Source organism: Rattus rattus, chromosome 5, assembly GCF_011064425.1.
Source record: "Rattus rattus isolate New Zealand chromosome 5, Rrattus_CSIRO_v1, whole genome shotgun sequence".
NCBI classification, from domain to species: Eukaryota; Metazoa; Chordata; class Mammalia; order Rodentia; family Muridae; genus Rattus; species Rattus rattus.
In genome coordinates, this window is record NC_046158.1 from 2,727,129 (window position 1) to 2,745,159 (window position 18,031).

General features: G+C 52.9%; 1 protein-coding gene across 1 annotated transcript in view; it reads right to left on the reverse strand.

Annotated features, from left to right (window-relative positions):
* Positions 1-18,031, reverse strand: part of Niban2 (niban apoptosis regulator 2) — a 48,936-nt gene that overhangs the window by 19,639 nt on the left and 11,266 nt on the right. The gene's annotated exons all lie outside the window — the stretch shown is intronic.

The following is an 18,031-nucleotide window of genomic DNA, read 5'->3' on the forward strand; positions in this document are numbered from 1 at the left end:
GTACATTCCACAATGGGCTAGGGCCCCAGTCCAGCGTGCCCTTCCTAGCTGTTGCTTATCTGGTTTCAGAACAGAGAAGGGTGGGTCTGCTCTCCAGAACAGGCCCAGCAGGCAGCAGGCTTGGTATTAACCCTGCCTGCGTCTCCCTGTTGACAAATGGGGAAACTGAGACACCAAGAGGGCTCAGAAGAGGAACCTCCCCCAGCCCTAAAAAGCCACACTAGAATCTCAACCTGGGGTTTATGAAGCTTCCCTCCCTGGGCCTCCCTACACACTGAGAGGGCTAGAGGCAAGGACAGACCAACCGGTCACAATCTTGGATTACAAGTTCTAAAGACCTGGTCCCTCATCCGACCTCATGTCCCTAGAGTCAGTGGCCTAAGACAAAGAGAGGACTCTCAGTGGGTCTGTGAGGCAGGGCCCACGTCATGGAAGGAAACTGAGAGGTTCCTTCTTTGGTACAAAGTCACACAGAGGGTGGGTGATGGAACTGGGGTGTCACCCTGGGACCCAGCCAGGAGCTCGTGGCCCAGGAGAACCCAGGGCTCCCCCTGACATTACAATGCTCAGTGTCTGGTCTGCACCGCCAAGCCTACCTCAGGGACAGGAGAGAGGGGCAAGGGCTTTGGGGGCAGCTCACCCGCCCCTCCACAAAGCTAGCCCACCACACAGGCTTTTCTGGAATGAGGTGGTGTCTGGCCAGATTCCGATTTGGGGGGAGGGAGGAAAGCATTCGCAGCGCCTGTTTGGTGAAAACCCTGAGGAACAACAGTCCCTCTGAGAGCGTGGGGATATGCAGGGGAAGGGGGAGGGTGGGGGATGACCACAGGACAGGCAACCCCGGGGCTACTGCTGACAGGTGCTAACCCCAGGCGGTGCACAGCTTCCTGAGAGCCGGGGAAATGGTACCACTATGTTCCAGGTGAAGGAGGCTTAGTGGACCGACCACTCCTTGCCCAGGGTTTGGCCTTGACTTCCTGCAAGCAATGAGTGTCCTGCCAACATGGCGGCTTAGAGCTTCAGCCACAGCTCTGAGGCCCAACCTACGCCACAGGTGCCCACCATCAAACACAATAATGGCAAATCTGTGTGCCCAATGCCAGGCCAAGCTCGGGAGGAAGCTGCCATATACGAGAAAATAAAGACGTGAACTTGGGTCTGTCCCGCACAGGGCAACTCTCAGCTACTGGGCGAATGTCTAGGGAGAGCTGTGCTCCAAAGGGCATACTGGGCTGACCTGTGGGGGAAGCAAGGAGAGTGAAGATGAGTCAGGTGAAGATCAGTCACGTCCCACCACCCCATCCAGGGTGTCTGAGACAAGGGTGTGCAGTCGAAGAAGGTTCTAGAAGCATCAGAAGAACCCATGACCCCTGACAAATGGAAGCCAGCAAGAGGCTGCATCTCAGCTCCCTAGACCAAGGCACTGACTGGGCTCGAGTAGCCAGGACCACCCGAGGGCCTGGGATGAAAGGCAGTCTGTCTGTCCACACAAAAGTGAGCATAAGTTACCCAAGTAAGCTCAGGAGAGGAGAGGGGAAACCACGGGGTCCAAGGAAAGAGTAGAATGGGGCGGGGACACATCTCCATTGAATGATGTGAGGAAAGAGGGTACACTCATGTACCCAAGAACAGAGTGCTAGCCCGGACCCCGCACCTGACTGCAAGCCTAGCACTCCCCACTATTTGACCTCAGGAACCAGAGTGAACTGGACCCGAATCTGGCAAACCCTTTGCAAGCTGATCTTCCAGAACCAACCAATACGTGAGGGGCAGGACCCGCTCGCTACATGTCTGCTTTCAGTTCTGAAGCAGATGGGATGGGATGGGGCGGGGTACGATGGCAGCTAATGTACAAACCTCACAGGGGTGGTGGTGGGAGGGGCGGGGCCGCATAACAGGAGCTTAACTAAGGGAAAGGACCTCAGGGAGTGCACTAATGGCTAATGGTTATGGAGCAAAGATAAGAATGTGTGGGCGTGGGAGGTTGGGGGGCAGCAACAGGACCCAAGGGCAATGCCAGGCAAGTGGCAGGAAGCGTGATAATCTGTGAGCTGGCACCACCCCAGGAAGAGCTGACAGAGGATGACAGTGGTGGACAGAATCACGAAAGAGCCTTGGCACGGAAGGCCGCAGGCACACTCTGGAGAGATGTGCCCGTCAGACGGAAAAGAACTACCACGCGGCTGACGGGTCAAGGAAGTGCCCCCAAAACACAAAGGGGAAGAATCGGGATTTGGGGGACAAAGGAGGTCCCAAAGGTCAGCAGCACTTCATGGGGTTCTAACCTAGACTTAAGCCTCTCATGGGCACATAGGAGACTTGAGTAGGTACCATGGGCCTACAAAATACCTTCTCTTCCTGTCTACTGGGCTCTGTAACCCAAGCCCAGGCGGTCCCCTTTCCTTAGGAGCCCTTCACAGCGCCAATCCCACAAATACTACTTAGTAACCCGTTAGAGAAAGTGTCTAACTGTATACTCCAGGTTGGCCTGAAACTCACTGTGTAGCCCAGAATGGCCTGTAATCCATAGCAATCTGCTCCACCCTATTGGGGTCACAAGCAGCTGTCACAGCTTCTGCTTTTGTTCCCCTGTTGCACGAGCTCCAGGGGGCTGCCAGGACTCTGACTCAGCATCCAACCTAGGTACCTGCAGGTGGCACCTAGAGCCCTGGGCAGACCTCTCTCCACACCCTCCCACATCAGCTTCAAGTCTCCTCACGGCCTCTGGAGACATCCCAGTGCATGGGTTTGGGGTAGACGCTAAGTAGGGTTTCCAAGGCCAAGGCTCGCCACCCTGAAGATTACTCCGAACCAGAAAGGGTGACGGGCTCACCAGACCACAGAAGATGGGGGCAGTTAGGATCTGAGTGGGCTCTGCCCACTGCCCACAGAACCTCAGAGGGCAGTGGAGAGGCAGGTTGTGGCCAACCTCAGGGACCCTGGGCCCAGAACCTAGAGGTTAGTTCAACGCTATAGATGCTTGGGTGGGGCAGTCTGTGAACGTGGGCTGGCCTCACCCGCCCAGGTTGTATATTTCCATCCACCCTCGTGCACTGACTCAGCCCTAGACACTGTTGCTGGAGGAGCAGTGGGGACCTGCAAACTGATGGGCCCGCCTTCTAGCTGCCAGCTGCCAGGTGAGAGTGAGGTGGGGGCTGCCCAGTTCTCTTAGACCCTCAAGTTCTTCATTTAGAAACCATGCATCCCAGAGCCGCTTCACAGGGCCAGAAGGGGCAGGCGGCGGGCAGTGCCACACAGCCCAGGGCACCAAAAACACTAGCCTTAATTATACCGGTGCTCAGTGTGCAACTATAGGGCAAATGATGGGGCTGGGCTATTTATTACCAGGTATAACTTTTATAGCTTAAAAAAAAAACCAATAAAGACTTTAAAAAAAAAAAAAAAACAAAAGGAAGAAAGAAAGAAAGAAAGAAAGAAAGAAAGAAAGAAAGAAAGAAAGGAGGAAAGAAAGAAACCCAAAGATCAGGCAAAATGGGAGTTAAGGAAGTAGAGTGTCCCCAGTGTGCACACTCAAGATCCCATCCCCAACCTGGGCTGGGTACCCCATCGCTGCTCCCCTCTGCCAGCGCTATCCCTCAGACCTGGGCTCACCTCACACTGATGCTGGGCTACCCGTCTCTGCCTCCAGCACACGGATTTTTCGGCTGGCCCCAGGAGAATGTGTTACATACAAATTCCCACTTCCCAGGTTACAAGGAGAGGCTCAGGTTAGAACGTTCCACTGTGAGGCAACAGAAAACAAAATTGCCCATGTGGGTCGTCCCAGGGTTCCTGCCTGGTTCTCTGTCACCCTGAGGACAGCTGAAGAATCCAGAACTGGGCTGAAGGTTCTGTCAGGGCAGCCTCTGGGCATCAGAGCTGCAGGCATTGGTCTCTAGACCATGTCTAAAGAAGGGAGGGCACTCCACCGAGCTCTGAAAATGCTGTTCCCTGGACAGGGATCCAGAACAAATAGTGTTCTCCCCACCCTACCCCCGCATGCACGATTTCATGTTGAAGAACTCAGTCTTAAAGTGAGCCAGTTGAGTATGGAGTCATGAGAGTCTTGACGCAGCTAGAGACATCAAGAGCTGCACCATGGTCAAGGGTGAGCCAGAGAGACGCCTCACCAGCCAATCCTGCCATGGAGCCCAGAATTCCCAGAGTTCCCTGTGTGTGCCCACTCACAGGGTTCTCAGCCCATGTGGTCCTGAGGCACACAGCCTGGAAGGAAAGGGAAGAGGTACTTTGGGAGGAGGAGTTAGAGTTGTTGAGTGAAGAGAGTTTTACCATGTAGCCCAGGTTAGCCTAGAACTTACTATGTAGCCCAGGCTGACCTCAGACTTGAGACAATTCTCCTACCTCCCAAGTACTGGCATACCACACCGAGTTAGAAGTGGGGTTTTGTTGTTCTGGTTTTGCGTTGCTAGGGCCTGGACTAGGGCTTTCATGCATGCCAGGTGAGCATGCCACAAGTGAGCTTCTTCCCAGGCCAACAGGAAGTTGGCTTTGAATCTTACTTCCCCCACGCCTGTCCAGGGGCATTTCACACTGCCTCTCGGTGCCTTTATGGGGCTCTAGCCTTACTTTCTAGGTCCCTACCCAGGCCCAGGAGAAAGCAAAGTGGGCTTAACTATACCCATTTTACAGATGAGGACACCCAGGCTCAGAAAAGCCAAGAGACATTCCCAAGCACACGCATCTGGGGGAGTCAGATCAAAGAGAGTAGCCTTTGATCTAACGCCTTACCTGCTGCCATGTGGTCAAGGCTGGCAGGGCTCCTTCCTGCCTATGGGGATCCCCTTCCTTGCTGATCCTCTCTGGGCTAAATGGGCAGGTAAGCCTTAGATGACCTAAGGTCTCAATGAAAATCTCAGCCCTTGCTTTGGGAGCAAACCAGGATGCTGGCCTCAGCACCTGCACTGATGTCCTGGTAAGTCAAGCAGACTAGGGGCTGACCACAGCCAGCTCGGGCTAGATAGAGGGACTGAGAAGTGGACTGCATAAACCCACAACAAGGGCTCCATCAAGGGTGAGGCATCTCTCTGGCACAGGCCCTGGGTTCAAGTCCCAGTTTCACCCACAGGGCTATGTGGCCAAGGCACTTTCCCTCTCTGTTTCCATCAGTCCCCGCCTGACTGGGCGATGAGGAAATCAGCAAACCAATGAGCAGAAAGCACGGGGCCCTCACAAGGACAGCGCACATGACTGATACTAACAGCAGCTCAGTGGTCGGAAGAGTGCTGATCTCCGATTTTCCAAAGTGACAGTTTTGGGGATCACACCAGTTCCTGTGTAGATAGCAGAAGCCACAAAGAACAAGGGTCCCAGGGTGCCCTGAAGTCCCCTGAAGCCTTGGGGAGCTGGGAGAGGGGTACCAGGTCCTTTGGGGGACATGTTGCAGGAAGAGCCCTAACCCACCCCTTCTCAACCTTCCCAATGCTGTGACCCTTCAATACGGTTCCTCATGTGGTGCTGACCCCCAGCCATGACATTATTTTCATTGCTACGTCATAACTGTGATTTTGCTACTGTTATGAACCGTATCTGATATTCAGGAGATCTGATATGCAGCCCCTGTGAAAGGGACATTTGACCACCAAAGGGGTAGAGACCCACAGGTCGGGGACCAGTACCCTAAATGCTTGAATGCTGGTCTAAGCAGTTTCTACTTTGTGTGCCCCCGGCATGCTGCACCCGGGTAGAAACCCCACATGATCTCTATCCACAGGTGCACTGACCCTAACGTCAGACGCTTCACACAAGGAGCCTCAGTGTAAAGAACCCGGCCCCTCCCACAAGTCAGAAAGCCGAGCTGAACCCAGGTCTGAGACCCAGCAGCCCGTGCCTGAGTGCCTGAGTCTCCTTCCACAATGATGGCCTTCGGACAAAAAAGACAATCTCCCACCAGGAGGGCAGCGGACTTCGTGTGGACCACAGGGACTTCACCAAAGCCCTACCCTGATTTGGACTCAGATGTGGGCGCTGAGTCAAACTTGTCCTGGTCTGGCCAGTCCCTCCAGTGGGCCCGTGGAACAAGTCTCACTACCAGGCCCAGCCCAGTTTCAGGGTTTCATGGGGACTGAAACCTAGCAGGTGACAGCACCTGTAGGGTGGGGCAGACTCAGAACTGGCCTGCCTGGTTCTTGGACCACTGGGGAGGACTCCAGATAGGGAGGTGGGGGAGGTGGCTAGGATGATGACCCACTCACCCCGGAAACTAAGGAGGTGTGGGACTTGGGTTCCCCATGCCATGAAGTCAAATATCAGTAACTTTACTATCTGACTGGCACAGCCAGGAGAACTGAGGCCCAGAGAGGTAGTCACATACTCCTGGAGTCACACAGCACTGCCCAACAGATAAGGACAGGAGTACCAGGTCTCAGTGTCTCACCTAAAGTCTCTCCTGGACCGCTGAATTCTCACTATTGACCACGTTCTAGCAGTTAACCACTTGGGTCTCCTTGGCACCCAGGATAACCTCTCATGTAGCCCAGGCTGGTCTCAAGCTTCTTATGTAACCAAGAATGAGTCTGAATTCCTGAGCCCTCTGCCTCCCCCTCCCAAGTTCTAGGATTAAAAACACAAGCTACCACACCCACCTCAAAGTATGAACATTTTTTTCCCTACAGAATTGAGGATCAAACTCAGGACCTCCCACATGCAAGGAGAGCACCACAGGGGGAGCACCACAGGAGGAGCACCACAGGGGGAGCATTGCAAGGGGAGTACTACCAACTAAGCCACGCCCCCTGCCCTGCATGGACCTTATTTACAAAAGCTCGGAGAGCACACAGTACATAAATAATATGGGGGAGGGGAGAAGCTAAAAGGGAGAGCAAGCAGTGTGGGAGCCACACTGGAGAAACGCCTCAGATGGTAAAAATGCCCGTCATGAAACCACAAAGACCTGAGTTTAAATACCCAGCACCCACATACCCAGGCGTGGCACCCCAGTTCTCTACCTCTAGTGCTCGGAGCAGAGACACACAGGTCCCTGGTGAGGAGACAACGAGGCCCCAGGGCTTATTAGCTGGCCAGCGTAACTGAACCAAGGAGTTCCAGGTTGAGAAAGAGACCCTGTCTCACAAGAACAGAGTGACTGTGGGAGTCACTTCCGGCCACAACTTGCACTGGCAAATATCTATATAGGTATCCAAACAGACATATGTAGACACACACATATACACTGCACATATGCACATACATACATACGTGACACAGACTCAGGACAGTTTGAGTCTAACAGGGAAACAAAATCAGGGAAAGAATTTTCACACCCACTATCAGGACCGTCACTGTCAGCCTCCGAGGAGGATGCAGCAGCCTGTGGGTGGCCCTGTCAGGAGGGCTGATGCAGGTTTCCTGCCTGGGACCTGTAATCAGGTATAAGCTGAGAGGAAGGGTAATGACAGGCTTCACCATCCAGCATGGGGGAGGGAGGGAGTAAAATCGGCCCATGCTAAGAGCTGGGACCAGTAGGCCAGGACCTTGTAGAGCCAGAGCCAGGAAGAGAAAGCCTGATGGTCAGCCTTGTCTGGAAGGGAGTTGTTCCAGAGAGCAGAGGCTGATGCAGGCGAGATGTTCCAGAAAGAGGGTGCGTGGGGTCCTGCTTCTGGGCCCCAGATCATGAGAACTGAGAGCTGACTCAGGTCAGTCCACAAGCCAGCTCACCTCAGCTCAGCCGGCACCACCCGCCATTGCCCCCGACCACTTCCACCGGCCTCAGCCTCAAACTTATCCCTGACTCCCTCTGGCCCTCCCCATACCAGGAGCAGTAGGGAGTTACCTGGTCCTCCAGGCTCACGAACTTTCTAAGGTTCCTTCTGCCCTTAGGGTAAAGGTATAGCTCTTATTGTAACCACAGTACCCTGAATTCTTAAATTCTGAATATTCCCCCTCCTCTGAAGAGCTGATACTTCAGCTTCGCCCCCTCCCCGATTCTCTTCCTTTGGAAATCCCCAGGATGGGAGGGTGCTCCCCACTTATCCACACTTATAAGAAGTCTCTCACACCCACCCTAGATTCTCACGCCAGAGGCAGTGCAGAAGCTGGGGCCTGAGGCTCCGACGATGAAGGAACACATCCAACACAGGTCTTCTTTGTTGGGAAATGGATGTCACATGAGCTTTCTCTCCCTTCCACTGCAGGTGTCCTGAAGAGACCTGCTGGGTTAACCTTCTTTTCTGAAGATCAGGAATTAACAAAGAAAACCCCCTTCTTATGAACACAGCTCCACGGTGTACCTGTGTATATACTTGCTGTGGGCTGGGGACGCCAGGTATCCAGACACTATGACTCACTCTTAAATGACAAGGGGTAGATGGCTAGGGACTCTGCCATCTCACTGAGGACAGACTGCTGTCTCACTGAGGACAGACTGCGAGAGAAGGATGCATAGAGCTATTATATGTAGAAGGCTAGGGACACGGTATAGAGGTAGAGTGAGGCCTGGGTTCAATCCCCTGACACTACAAGTGACAAGTCCTTTTTTATTTAGACACAGGTGGAGAGGCACCAGGCTGGCTGGGGCATTTCTCATGTAGGTCACAGAATAGCAGAAACAAATCCTGACCTACCAGAGCCCAAAAGCTTCTAGGAGCATTGCTGCCACCGTCCCCAGGCCCACAGGCCCTTGACTCTAAGGGCTGTGGAAATGCCCAGAAGATCAGGTGACTTGCTTTGTTAAGGATGAGCTGGCCTTCACCAGCCCCAGGAGAGTGTAGATTCCCCATCCGCAATGACACAGCTCCTACCCCATGTCGTGACATGCTGCAGTCCTCAATCCGGTAGCAATGAATGGAATCCAAAGTAGAGGTTCTCAGGCATGGTGCCCTTCCCAGCCCCTGCCCTGGCTGTGTCCCAATGACACCAATTGTATCCCCACTCTACACACTCCTACGACACACCCTTTGGCACAACACCCTTCCTCGACTCCCAGGCTCAGAATCTTAGACTTCCTTGCCCTGCTCCCCACCGACAAGGCTTTTGGTTACACATTTGCATATAATTATCATCATCGCAGCATGAGCTAATGCGTGCCACAGCTGCCCAGAGCCAGCACTGAGGCAGCTTTCTGAAGCACTTTAGCAAGAATCGTCGCTGTGACTTTATTTAACCCTCACCAGGACAAACTGACAGACCCATTCTATGGATGAGGGATTCAAGGCTCAGCGACATTAGGTGACTTGTCCGACATGACATAAGAGAGCAAACCAGACGTGATATCACAGACCCCTGTTACTCCAAACAGTAATGGAGAACTCTGAGATAGGCAGGTCCTATTTTAATGGTCAAGGCATCTAGCGGGCTGTGCTGACTGAATCCTGAGCTGCCGAATCCCCTTGTTAACAGGGACCCTCGGAGACCCAGGAAAGTTGACCCGTGGATAGATGGGGACCAAGGCCCAGAGATTAGGAAGCAGGTCTCCAGGCTTTCTCCACCCTTGCTCCCAGGATCCGTGCCTGGCCTCAGCCTTCTCTCCCTGATCCATTAAATAGGCATGTAAACAATGGCCCCCAGGGGGAAAGGTTATCTAGTTCCAGATGCCAAGAAGGCCACCTGCAAAGGACTCTGAAAGCCCAGGAGGGCTGGGTCTCCTTATCCAAAGACAGACTCGGGAGTAGTCACCCGGGACTTCGCACAAAGCCGCCCGCAGACTTCTCAGTTAGCAAATATTTAACCAGAACTCAGCAAGACAGGTCTCACGAAGGGTAACAGCTAAGCCAGGAGGGCCTGAGGGGTGGAGAGGGCAGCCGGGGTGGAGGCCTGGGGAAATGTCTGGGGGTGGGGCGGGAGAGCACCTGGGACTGCTCCACATCCTCCACTTCTGTCGGGAAAATCAGCTCCCATCTGGACACAAACAGGAGAAACAAAGGCCTTCTCATCCCTTCTCGGCCCCACCCACTTGCCTGGCATCAGCTCTGTGCCCACGGCTTCCAGCTGGCAGCCGGCTCTAGGAGGCCGGGACACGGACGGCCCTGCATGTGGAGGAGCAGAGAGAGGAGGCCCAGGCCTCTAGCAGCAGCATCAACCCACAGCAGGAAAGCCTACCCCAGGCCTGTCACGGGGCTGGCATCATGCCCACCCTCCAAGCTCTCTGTGTGTCTCCAGGGATGAGCTCTAGGAATCTAATGAAGGAGATGGACTGTCAGTGAAAACCACAGTGGTGCTGGCGAGGTAGCTCAATGGTTAAGGGCACGTGCTGGTTTTGAAGAGGACCTGGGTTCTGTTCCCAGAAACCGCAATGGTGCTCACAACTGGCCAGAACTCTAGTTCCAGGAGATCGGACACCTTCTTCCGGACTCCACGGGTGTGAGGCATGCATGTGGTACACACACACTGGAGCACATAAAATAAGTATCATACATTTTAAATGAAATAGCAACAGCAACGAAATGATGTCCGGCTCAGCACCACAGCCAAGGCTTATGACCTCAGTACAATCAGGGCCCCACAGGGTAGAAGAGGCACTAACTCCCACAAGTTATCTCCTGACACATAACGTGTAAAACCGACCCCACAACGGGTAACCACCCTGACTCGGAACCCAGAGGACAAAAGACACAGGCTGCAGGGTCCAGGGCATCTAATCCCATGAAGCAGGGAGCTGAGAATCACAAGTCTGCCCGCCCAGCAGACACACAGGAAGCAAGACATGTTTATCCCGCCCCTGTGTAGACCAAGCGCTTTCCATGCGCAGCAAGCTCCAGACTTAGATGGCAATGTCAGATAAGCCCACCTCTCCCTGAGTCCAGGAGACTGAGCATGTAGCTTCATTCTGTCTGAACCTCAGTTTCCCGTGCTGTACATTTGAAGCAGTCCCCACCTCTCCGAGTGTCAGAAGAATTAAATGAAATGAGTGAATCCACAGAGCCTGAGCAAACGGGAGTTGACACTGCCATTTGCAGCAGGGTTTGAAGGGTTGAAAGGAGTCCGTTTCATCTGCCCGACACTAATAGCCAGGGTAAGGCTCCTGTCAAGTAGCAGTGGCTGCCCAGCCCTTCTGCACAGCAATGGAGAAATGGAAAACAGCAGGGCGCGGTGGCACACACCTTTGATCCCAGAACTTGAAGGGCAGAGACAGACAAATCTCTGAGTTTAAGGCCAGCCTGGTCTACAAAGCAAGTTCCAGGACAGTCAGGGCTACACAGAGAAACCCTGTCTTAAAAAAAAGCAAAAGAGAAAGAGATGGGAACGTGCTGGGCATGGCGGTGCACATCTTTAAAGACAGCACTTGGAAGGCAGAGGCAGGTGGATCTCTAGACACATCTTGCCTAATCCAGACAGACAGACAGACAGACAGACATAGGAGACATGACATGTTTAGGTTCTATTTTTTCTAGACCCTTGTCATTCAAAGGTTAATTAATCAGAAAAGGGAAGTGGGCCCAACAGAAAACAGCCAGCAGACGTCATCCAACCACAGCCCTAGTCCCACAGCACTGTGGATGGGGGGGGCCACCTCACACACACCACACCCCAGACCCAGCATCAGTCACCAGAGATGCTGGGTCATCATCCCTAGAGACAGCACCAGCTGGGAATCCAAGAATCCTCAAGAGTTTGATCATCTGTCCATTGTGCCCCAGGCTAGCTCCTTATCTGTCTATGTTTCTGTCTAAGCTCCTCCCTGTGGGTGGTCTCCTAGTGGGTAAGCTCAGGAGACAGGAAGAAGGGCCATGCCTAGATGTCGCAGTGCCATGAGCAATCACAGAGGCTGGGAAGTTCCCTGGAAAAAGTGTGACCCTACCAGACTGAAGCCGGATTGCAGGTGAACACAGACAGCCCCCAGGGCCTTGGCGAAGGCTCTACCTACATCTGACGCCCAGAACGGGGCAGGTGACCTGCAGAGGGAGAGGGAGCTCCCAGCCACCAGAGGCAGAAGATTCTGCCCCAAGGGGGAGGTAGAGACAGTTCAGGCTTCTGGACCTCACACGCCCAGCTCCACCACCGACTGTAGCATTCCGAGTCTCTTTCTCTCCATAAAATGAGCATGAAAAACGGTCCAGCCTGGGTTAATGGCACTCTGGAGCCAGAAACCGTTGGATCTCAGCGAATTTGAGACCAGTCTGGTCTACAGAGTGAGTTCCAGGACCGCCAGAGAGACACTGTCTCAAAAAAAAAAAAAATGTAATTCAGGGGCTGGAGAGTTGGCTCAGCAGTTAAGAGCATTTGCTGCTCTTGCAGAGGACCTGGGTTCAATTCCCAGCACCCATACCATGGCTCACAACCATCTGAGGCTCCAATAAATGTCTTCAGACTCCCTCAGACGTCAAGCATAGATGTAGTGCACACACAGACACTCAGGTAAAACACTCACACATAAAATAAATACTTCTACGACAGAAAAATAAAAAATAAAAAACTTCCAGACAGGAGTGGTGGCGCCCGCTTCGATCCCAGCACTGGGGAGGCAGAGGCAGGTGGATCTCTGTGAGTGTAAGACCAGCCTGATCTACCTAGAGGGTTACCGGACAGCCAGAGTTACATAACGGAGAATCTTGTCTCCAAAAGAAACCCAAGCATTTTTACTTAAAAATATGACCACCGACGCAGGTGCAGCGCTGGCAAGTCTCTAGTCTCAGCACCAGAAAGGGTGAGGCTGGAAAATTACAAATCCAAGGTCAGCCTGGGCTACATAACAAAAACCCTGTCCCAACAACAAAGAGAGTTGCAAGGACCCAGTGAGATGTGCCAGGAGCGCTTGGCACCCTGTTTGTCTGACAGGGACAGCCCATAGGTGCCAGTGCTGGTCTGATAGGAATCAATAAATAGAAAGTTCCAGTTACTTCAGCCCCAACAGGACGGACCACAGGCCCCGGCCATGTATCTGCCAGATCCCTATAACACTACTGTCCATGCCTGCCTGGTTCCTTCCCAAGCTGCCTGGAAATGTCAGGCCCCTCCCCCCACACACCCCCATCTCACACACACACACACACACACACACACGCACGCACGCACGCACGCACGCACGCACGCACGCACTCACTAACGCACTCACTCACTGTTCTCTACAGCTTTCAAACAGATCCCAAGGTCCTGAGAGCTGACAGCATGGAGCCAAGAGAAGAATGCTGCTTTCTCCGAGCCTCGAGCCTCGGAGGAAGAAGACGCAGGGGAACAAAGGAGACAGAAGAAAAGCCAGCACAATTCCTGTGCGTGCTTGCAGCTGAGCTGACAGAAACTCAGCCCCAAGCTGTGGTGTCAGGCACAAAGACATTCATACAGATAGAAGGCCATGTATGGTGGCTCGAAGCTGTAGTACCAGCTACTCAGGAGGCTGAGGCAGGAGGATCACAAGTTTGAGGCTAGCCAGAGCCCCACATGAAGAGCCTGCCACAAAACAAAATGAATAAATAAAATAAGTCAAGTCGTATTCATGATTGGTCAGGCCTCTGTCCTGAGTAAGGGGCTGGTAACAGTCAAGGGCAGGGCCCTTTCTGCACCCTACATGATGAATAGAACTCGGGATCAACTTGATCAAGTGATCCCTTGGGCCTGCCACTGTCATGGGAAGGGACAGTCATTGTCTTCCATACTTTGGGGGAGGGTCCAGGCCCTCCCAAAAGGGTTTTTCTGTGTAGCCCTGGCTGTCCTAGGACTCACTCTGTAGCTGAGGTTAACCTTTGCCTCCAGAGAGCTGGGATTAAAGGTTGGCTTTCCCTCCAGGCATATGTGAGCTTCAGGGATCGAGCTCAGGTCACCAGGCTTGCAGAACAAACAGCTTTAACTACTAAGCCATCTCGAAGACATATTTATCTGTTCTCTTACTACATGAGGCCACACCAGAGCTCCACAATCCCCTCTCCCAGAAACCCTAAGATACAGAAAGACAATTGAGTTTTCCCAGAAAGCTTAACTCTACCTCTTGGACAGCCCCTGCCCAGCCTCTGGGGTAAGATTAACTGAGCGTCTGACAGACAGTTCCAGTACTGCCTAAAAGGTGGGGCCCTGGCTGCACATAGCCAGGCCAGCCCCAGGTCACACATCAATGGTAGAAAAGGTCACCACCCAGGCATGCCAACTAAAACTGTCACCTAAGCCCAGACCTCTGTTTCCTCTTCCTGATCCGTTACTGTCGAGGGCTCCTGAACCTGAAGAACCTGGGAGACTGCAGCAGGCCAGATCTATAAGCAATGTCTCCCCAACACTGAAAGGCTGGGGTTGGCAGGCACTCACCTGGGCAGGCACAGCAGTCCACTTGCCTGGCCCCTCCCAGGAACACGTGATGGCACTTTGCAAAACAACTATCAAGTGTCCTGTACACAGAACTGTTGTGGCTGTGGCCAGCAAAAACATGCAACCTTCCTAGAAGGTCTTCCTTTACCGGTACTTGGGACCTCTTCTCCTCCTCCATCCATCCTTCATGCCCTATCTCAGAGGCCCCTCCTCCAAAGCCTCAGGGGCTCAGACAGTGGAGACCAGGGAGCTCAGCTCATTTTCCAGAGTGGTCACTGTGTGCCAATCACAGCATCCCTCGTGGAGCTCCCAGTACTACAATGAGTAGTTAAGTCATGCCCACCTTACAGACAGATAACACCAGCCTCTTCCCAGAATCTTCCTCCCTCCTCCTCCTCTTCTCTAGACCCTGCCCTATTTACTTACCTTTGGCTCTTGTCAGACTCGGGTGACTCTGAGTTTGGAGTCAGAGAGAAAGACCTAGAATTGTTCTCCAAGAAATATAACCAACAGGGTCACAATATTCTTTTTAATCTGATATGTTTACTGTTTTAGAAAAAAAATCAGGAAAAAATATAGGGAAATGGCTCAGCAGCCGAAATGCTAGCTATGTAAGCAGGACAACTTGAGTTCGGATCTCTAGCATCCGGGTTAAAGCTGGGAGAGACCCAGGTGGCAGCAGGAAGGGGGCGACAGGCAGGGGGTGGAGGCGCATGCCTTTAATCCTAGGACTTGGGAGGCAGAGGCAGGCAGACCTCTGAGTTTAAGGCCAGCCTGATCTACAAATCTTTCCCTTCTCATGTTACATGTCCAGCTACATGTTACACTGCTGGATTATACCTACTGATACATTGTTTCACTCCCCTCTGCCTTATCCTGTGATACCATTTGGCTACAAACTACACTAGGGTTAAGTCTCCTTGTACAGTGGCTACATAGGTTTAACCCAGGGCTTAGTCTCTTTGCTCTAAACCTTGTGAGTGCCTGGACCACCAATCTCTTCAGGTAACCACTTCTGCCTGACCTTTAGAAGTCCCCAAGGCTCCAGTCACAGCAACTTCAGCACTTATCTTTCTGCCTAGGGACATAAACTCCTAGCTCCCCCCACCTCAGCACTTTGTGAAAGCAGCAACAGGACCCCTGTTACTATGCCTCCCTAAGGTAGGTAACAAAGAATAAAGTCACTAAGAGGGTAAAAATGTTTGCCTTGAGCTTGAACCCACTCAGGGGACCCCAGGCCATTAGGAAGCTGTTCCATCTGTGACAGGAGAGCAAATGACAATAATTATCCCACGGGACGGAAGCAAGCTCTCAAGGAAAGGTGTCGACTTCACAGCAGTCAACTGGACATGTCTTCGTACAAGCAAGTACCTAGGGTCTGGGTTTGGTAGCCACCAGCTCAGTGCCCAGTACACAAGGGTCTCGAATGGGGCTGAGAGTCTGCCTTGCCCCTGCCTGTCACACTAAGAGTTCAGCCAAGCCCAGAGACAGAGGTCAGGAGGCCAGGAGGAGGACCAGGCTGTCCAAATCCCTAGCCTTACCCTCCGGAACAAGAACAAAGATGTGAATGCCAGTTAGTCACGTTAAGCGGAATGAGGCAGGAAGGAAGCTCTGTGTGGATGCACGCACCTTGTGCCTATGGCCTCAAACACAATAGGCCCAGAGTGCTCCTTCCAAGGGGGACAGAGAGAAAGCCTGGGCTCTGCTGCACCTGAAATCAGGGAAACCCATGCCCTCCACCCTTGCCCACCCTTGTGCACCACAAACCCCAGGCTCATGCAGAGGGTTCCCAGGTCCCTATGCATCCAGGTTGGAGAGTGGCACCTCTCTCTCTCTCTCTGTCTCTCTGTCTCTCTGTCTCTCTCTGTGTCTCTCTCTCTGTCTCTCTCTCTGTCTCTCTTTCTCTCTCTCTCTGTCTCTCTCTCTCTCTCTCTCTCTCTCTCTCTCTCTGTGTATTTATGTTTTTGTTTTGTCTGCATGAACGTTTGCCTGTGTGTACATGCGTACAAGAGCTAGCTGCACAACTGCCGAAGTCCGAAGAGAGCTTTGGCTCCCTTCCATCTGGAGTTGGGGATGACTGTGAGCCACCACATGGGGGCTGGCAATGGGACCTGGATCCTTTGCAAGAACAAGTGCACTTAACCCTGAGCCATCCCTCCAGCTTCAAGTGGCATCTTTGTATTCCCACCTATCTAGCACCATGGTATCCACCATCACCGGAGCAACGACTCCCAGCTGCACACAAATTCACAACTTTTACAACCACTAAGGATCAGTGACATCCTTTACAGCAAAGGAAACTTACTGGCCTAAAGGTGCTTGGCCAGTAGCTGGAAAAGCAGGGTGTCATCACCAAAGCCACTGTCCACCCAGGAAGCCCAGGGGGCCCAGAGGAGCCAACCCTCAAATGCTACAAATAAGTTAGTAAGGATGGCCACCAGGGCAGCCAAGGGCCCCAGCCCAAGCACAGGGGACTACAGAATGAAGCCAAGAGTCCTGTAGTGTCATTTAGTATCTATAACATGACCCTAAGGTACAGAAGAGCCTAGAAGGGTCTAGAGAAGGTATTATGGGAAGAAAGGCTCAGATTGGAGGGAGGTATAGTCCCAGGCACCACAGAGCTCTCAGTACGTCTATTGCTGATTGGCCTCTTAATATGCGGAGCTGGCCTCTTACAAGCTCTCCATGTGACTTGGTGGGGGTAGGGGGATGTGGCGGCCCCTAATTGCACAGGAAGTCTGCAGGGCCCTATGTTGGGTGGAGGAGCCCAGGCCAGCAGGGCAGGACCCCAAGTAGCCAGTCTTGGATTCCACAAAGATGACAACCTCCACAGGCAAACAGGAAAGCTAAACAGTGCTGCCTGCAACAGCTCTGCCTGGAAGGAGATTTGGCCTCTGAGGATGAGGGGGAGTCCCTGAAAACAACAGCTCAGGGGAGATTTGGCTCAGTGGCCTTACCTGAGGGCACAAGGGGAGTCGGTCCCCAGAAAAAAAAAAAAAAAAAAAAAAAAAGAAAAAAAAAAAAAAAAAAAAAAGAAAATTAAAAAAACAACAGCTCAGTGCTGAAGCCCCCACCTCAGGCTAAGAGTAAAAGACCAGCCTTTGAGGCCCCAGCCGGGTCAGAGATACACAAAAGGTCTGCTGTGTGCACACATCATCTTGTCACTGTGAAATGGGATCACCACCACTTTAAAGAAGGGGAAACTGAGGCCCAGAAACACGAGGAGACTTGACCAAAGTCACATGGTGACTGTCCTGGGCAGAGCCTGGAGAGCTGTCCTATGGTCGTTCCCAGGGACCTGGACCAACTCCATCTGTCCCCCTCCCCTTTTCCTGGCAGCCTTAAATACGGGGTGGGGGTAGGTGGAGAGTGGCACTTTGGCTATTTTTAACCAGATGCAGTTTTCTGTCTGAGTGGACGAGCCCAGGCCGTCCTCAGACACAGGCCCGTCTGTGGCGCTGCACAGGGCCTGCCTTACTTGCTGAAGACTTATTTATTTACTCAGTTTTCAAAATTATAACCTCTGCAGCCTGGCCGGGCCCAGCCACCCTTCCTGGCTGCTTCTGGGCTGGGCCACAGTACAGAGGGCAGTCAGGCACCCTGGGTCCAGCTCTGCAGCCTCTGAGATTGTGGGCTCCTCTCTTCCCTCTCAGAGCCCCAGTTTCCTCAGTGAAAAAAAATGAAGGATAAGACTGGTTAAGTATTTCCTTTTGTTCTTCTTCCCTCCCTCCTTCCCCCCTCTCCTTCCTTCCTTCCTTTGACAGGGCCTATGTACTCCAGGCTGGCCCTGACCTTGTGACCCTCCTGGCCTCCTGGCATTTAGATCATTTCAGTCTTCCCACCTGAG